At 28.0% G+C, this 6,000-nt stretch overlaps 1 protein-coding gene across 1 annotated transcript in view; it reads left to right on the top strand.

Annotated features, from left to right (window-relative positions):
- The first annotated feature begins 991 nt into the window (after nucleotides 1–991).
- The window catches only part of LOC112691944 (potassium voltage-gated channel protein Shaw-like), a 146,633-nt gene continuing 141,624 nt past the window's right edge, over nucleotides 992–6,000 (top strand). Inside the window, 1 exon segment of the mRNA XM_025566423.1 lies at nucleotides 992–1,427. The gene's annotated coding sequence lies outside the window, so the exon portion shown is untranslated.

The following is a 6,000-nucleotide window of genomic DNA, read 5'->3' as shown; positions in this document are numbered from 1 at the left end:
TTAGAAAGAACCATTACATTAATATCAATACAGGAAACTAAAAGCCAAAATATTGACGCACGATCAATTTATGGTTTAATATTTATTGTTCACTGTATACTATACAAATATATAATGTTTAGGTAAGTGTGTGTTTGTGTGTGCATATATTATTCGTATAATAATAATTTATTAATAATTGTAAATTAATATATATCAATTAAAAAAATAATATTAAATGGTTTATTGTTATTAAACTATGTGACCACAAATTGATCCTCGATAAGATCTGTTAGGTAAGAGTTGGATCGTTTGATAGCAGTGATTTTCTATACAGTTTCTGATCTAATAATATACTTCACTCCAAGACTTTAAACTGACAATCAAGACGTTTAACTTTGATTGGTACATACGAATTGTGGTGTCATGCATGGTGGTGGTGAATAGTGTATTGTAGTGTTCGCCGTACATGTCCATTTTCATTTTCAGTGCAAAAATATTTTAGAGAAAACCAAGAAGAGTTAAAAGTAACGTAGAAATATAGTAAATAGAGAACTGTGACGTCGGTAAAACTTTGATCGGAAACGGACGGCTGGTACCTAAAGCGTTGTGGTACGATGATGTTCGAAGGGAAAAAAGTAAATACAAATTTTTATATAATAATGGGACGTGAGCACATCATTTGAAATGCGTTGAAAATTGAGCGGTATAAATCGTATAATTAAATGATTGCAAAAATAAACCTTTGCGTAGCACAAAGAACCATGTCGCCGCAGCCGCAGTTCAGACGCGCTTGCATTTTTTTCCATACGAAATTTTTCCCCGTTCGCGAACTCTGTATAATATGTGTATAATAAAAACGAGAGAAAAAAAAGAAATAAATAAAAAAGGAGAAAGAAATATGCGCACCGCTACATCAACCGTTGAGCACCACCGCCACCGCTACCGCGGTAACCACGGTTACGCGCGTTGTGTGCGATTGTCCACGGAGCCGTGGTGCGAAGCGCAAGTCCCGAAAGAGTGCAGTGCCGCTACGACCGCCACCGGACGCGGGTAACCATTGTGTAAGTGTTTTATTTTTCCGTTAGACACTCGTGCGCTCGTTTTTTTTTTTCGGACATTTTTTTTTTTTTTAGTTTTCACCGTTATATTCTGTAATCCGCGTTAAAATTCTTTAGGTCGCGGGGCACGTGAGTTAATTAATGATAATACTGGCGTTCACGCCCAATTGATATCATTCAAAAACGAAACTTTGGTTTTTTTTTTTCGCCTTATTTATTCGAACGGTCGCTACCGGTGCGAGGGCGCGCTCGCGCGCGAGCGTAGTTAATGGATATATTTCAGTAGCCGTCGTGGTGTCGAGACGATGTGCGTGTGGATTTCCGTAAATGGATTTCGCTGGGCCCGACGGACGACGACGAAAACGGCAAACCATGCGAAAACTAAAGGTAAATAACGAAAATAAAAAATACGATTTTTTTTTTTTATCGGCTGTATAAAAATAAAAAGATTTAGCGGGATGGTGTCCAATTTTAATACCACTGTGCGTCTCGTGTCTGCGGCACGAAGTTCGCGAGTGATGGCAGCCAATTATTATTACCGTTTTATTATTATTACAACACAAACATGCATGTATATGTACTCAAAGCTCTCACACAAGCATGCACACACAGTACGCATAATAATTTTGCGTGTGCGCTTCTCAGCATTATCGCAATATTAATTTTAGGTATATATACCGTGAATGCGACGACCGACGACGATTTGGCCGTCTCACTAGGGAGGGCGTGTACGCGCGGTGACCAAAAGTGTCGGCAGACGGTCAGACACGAGGTATTAAACAGAGATTTAAAAAACAATTGCACGTTAGAAATATTTTCCGACTAGTTAGGATATAAAAATTCACATTGATTCGTATTCCGGAATAATTAAAATTTAATTATTTACTAAAAGTGACGATGACGAGAAAATTCGAAATGATATATTTTTTCTTCATTATAACACCTGTCGAGTGGTAAGAATTTGCTGTGTGTCTCATTGATAAACTAGATACAAAATAAGTATTGAGAGATTATTTTTTTTTTTTTTTTGATTTTCTCGGTTTATGAGACAAGTTGAACTTTACTAAACAATTATGTTAATAATTAAATAATGTATTTTTTATTACTAATTTGTTTTTATAGTAAGTGATAGGCAATTAAAAATGTTTTACTAGAATGCTTCAATTATTTTTTCTATAATTTTTTTATATGCTTATTATAACTATTACAACAAATTCACTTTATTTTTTAAGAAATTTATATTCTCTATTTAACTATAGTAAATAAACACAAGACAAAAATTAATATAAAATATTATATAATATATAAGAAAATAAAGTTTAGATGACAGAAAATCATGGGGAGGGAGGCTATCTAGTGACAGAACCTAGAAGAGCTAATAAGTGAATAAGTTTATTTTTTTATTTTATTTAAAATATCTCAATACCAATTTTTTTTTTTAAAACGATGAATCGGGTTGTTATGTAGTTTGTAAGGATTCGATGGAATATAAGGAAATTTTGGCGTTTTACATTTAATTTTAAAATTAAATGTAATATTGTTTGGTTAGTAATTCAACAGTTTGTATTATTTATGGAATGTGTTATTTGTGACGTACCATGGGGTAGAAGCAATGAAATATAGGGTATGGATGGAAATGATTCGTATGGTTCATGTATTTGATGATTTGGCACTACCCCAGATTTGTAAACTTTGCGAATTTTAATATAAGGCAAAGCTTAAGTAAATGTTTGTTTAATAATTCATGTTTAGATTTTAGGTATTGGCCTCATGTAATTAGGTAATTGATTATGTTCCTAATAATTTTATTTGTGAAATTTATGGAATAACAACACCTTTCAGTTGAAGTAATAAGGAGTTTTTTTTTATCGTATGAGTTAAAGATAGTGATCTGTATTAAGGATGTCAGATTTTAAACTACATACTCTATTTGATTGATGGTCTTTAGTGAGATATTTAAGTTTGTTTAGTTTTCTAGATTTTTGGAGAAATGGTTTCACTTAACGGGTCCTTTTGTTAATAAATTATGAGGGGAATCATAAGAAATTTGATTTTTGGTCACATATCAAGTCTTCTAAGTTAATAACTAAGTAGTTTATTTATCTGGGTATGATACATGTAAAAAAATCTAAAAATATTAGGATGTTGGTTCGGCCAATATGTTGGCGATATAATTGAATATCTGGTGTTTTGTATAATATTTTTAAACATATAAATTCTAGTGTTCTTGACCCAACAATTTCATCGAAAGTTCTTTAAAATAAAATCTTCACCAATAAAAAATAATTATATCGAGATAACTCAAAAATTGTTCTGTTTTTAGGTAGGATATTAAAGTTCTAGGAAGTAATATACTAAGAAAACTTGGTCATAAAAATTTATTTTTAAAGACACTGGGCAAAATGTTGTTTGTCATCGAATGGCTATTAGAATTATATTGGTGTCAATACATTTTCTCCGACGATGCTTATTCGTCGTTTTATAAATTACTACTTTGAAAATTCTTGTTGGAGTATTACATTTATTAGTTTTCTATTAAACCATATCAAAATACACGAGTATAATTTATTTTATGTGGATATGAATTTAACTGTAAATGTTTACAAGGTACATCATATTTTATCGGAAATTTTTAATTTATTTGAAGCAGAAAATTAGGATGTGAAGTTAAGAAAAAATATGTGAATATTGTAGCTTAAAATTTAAGTTGTACTGATATTATATAATTATAACTATTTGTTTATTGTAAATGGAGTAATGATATTTTTAATCTTACCTAAAATATTTTGTAAGTTAGCAGTATCTATTTATAATCAAGTTATGAATTCTATTCCCATAAATAAATTAAAAATATTATAAGAGGCATAGTTCAATACGAATATTTATAGTACTTTTATTTCCTTGTAAATTTGTTTAATTTTTGATTAGGTTGATAGGTTATATATTCTCTGATGATAATGAAATCGTCAATATTCTGTTTTTGTTGTGACAATTACCAAATTTCTTATATCATCATTATATAAAGCTCGGAAACCCTTAAAATATTGTGAGGGTCAATTTGTGATAAACTGGTAACATCAACGAGTAATTAGAGATTAATTAAATTAAATTAACATTTAATTGAATGTACTACTTTTGTTTTATGTACTTTAATAAATTGTTTGATTATTGTATGCACATTATGTACTGTACATTTTATTTTATTGAAATTGGTTGTGACCAAATGATAATAATTATAATAATAGTAATAATAGTAATAATTTTCAATTATAATTATTTATAATGTAACAGTTTTATTTTTATTTTTAATTATAATCAGGTTTAAATATATACGTTTAACTATATAATGATTTAATTTAAACTAATACAATAAGAGTTAATTACTAATACGATAATTTCAGATAAAAATAAAAATAAAAGGAACAATATATAATTTACAATAGGTAAATAAAATTATGCTAATAATTTAGTAATTGATGTATAACATAAATCAATATTACACAACTGACATCAGTTTATTAGCAGGAGAGTATATTTTGTTTTTAGAAACAGTTAAGCGATAGATAATGAATTTATTTTTAGAATTAAAATGATTAATTTAAAATATATACGTTAAATGAGTTCAGAACAACTAATGTGATTATGGAGTAATTTAAATAAATATTTAATTTTTAGTAATTAAAACCTTTTATTTAAAAATAATAGTTAATATTGACATTCCCTGAATGAGGAATTCTTTGAAACCACATTTATAGCATAAATACTATAAAAAAATGTTTTGACCAGAACCAAAACCAATAAAATTGTGAAGGTTCCAGTTTCTATGTTTAATACAATAAATTCCATATTGAATTTGTTATTTACTTAGTTATTTACTTTAAGTTAATAGTAGAACCAAAAGCACATATTATTAAAACAAATATTGAACAAAACAAAAAAATTATTTAGTCATTATAGATCATTACTTGATTTTATAAATACAATTTATACAGAAAAACAAAATTCAAGAGATTGTTGGTTTTTTGAATTGTGACTTGCATTTTTATACTTATAAATTATTATCTGATTCATCTGGTTTCACCCAGAAATTATTTTATTTTTTTATATTGTATTGCAGAATAATTATTTCTTATTAGATAGTACTATTTCGAAAAGAAAAAAATATTTTGTTTAAAAACGCATACTATAGTATTTTATTCAAATGATATTAGTTCCATTATTCATACTATATTCATTCAAATATGTTGTCATAAAAATATAAAATTTATTTGTAAACAATACTAAACGTTACTTGGTTATGTATATACACACATGCATTGATTACTGAATAGATAAGCAAGCAAGAAATAAAGAATTTTCTATAAGTAAAACTGTAATTTGTGATATCATAACCTACAATCTTTAGGGGCTATTCCTAATTATAGCTACGGTATAAATAAGATTTATAGGAAATTGACATTCATGAATTCAAACAGGTATTCGTTAATAATTATTGGTGTACTAGAAATGCCGAAAATAATTTTCGATTGAATCATGTTATAAAGTTTTGCTATTTTGCATAATTTTGGTGTTTTTGTGTATTCCAATCATCATAAAAATTATTTTGTGTGGAAGAAGTCTTGATGGATTTTTTACAATTCCGCTTTGTTTTCTAAAATAAAAAAAAATAAAAAATAAAAAAACAATGGACAAATAGGACTAGTAGTTACAGAATCAGCTCTATACAATAATTCTAATTTTCACTATTATTTATATGAGATGTAAAGATATTATACATAAATAATATACATATATATATATATATATTAGGGTGGTCCTTATTTTTGAACTTTCAAAGTTTTCATTTCTCACTTTCTCATTTTGTTTATTATTATAAGAATAAAATTTGAGTTAAATTTGGCCATTATTGCTAAGCCCTTCACATGCCAAAAGAGGGTTGAAAAATGACAACATAGGGTTG

This window comes from Sipha flava, unplaced genomic scaffold, assembly GCF_003268045.1.
Source record: "Sipha flava isolate LNK unplaced genomic scaffold, YSA_version1 68_pilon_pilon, whole genome shotgun sequence".
NCBI classification, from domain to species: domain Eukaryota; kingdom Metazoa; phylum Arthropoda; class Insecta; order Hemiptera; family Aphididae; genus Sipha; species Sipha flava.
The sequence above is the reverse complement of the archived record's forward strand: the minus strand, read 5'-3'. Positions and strand labels throughout refer to the sequence as shown.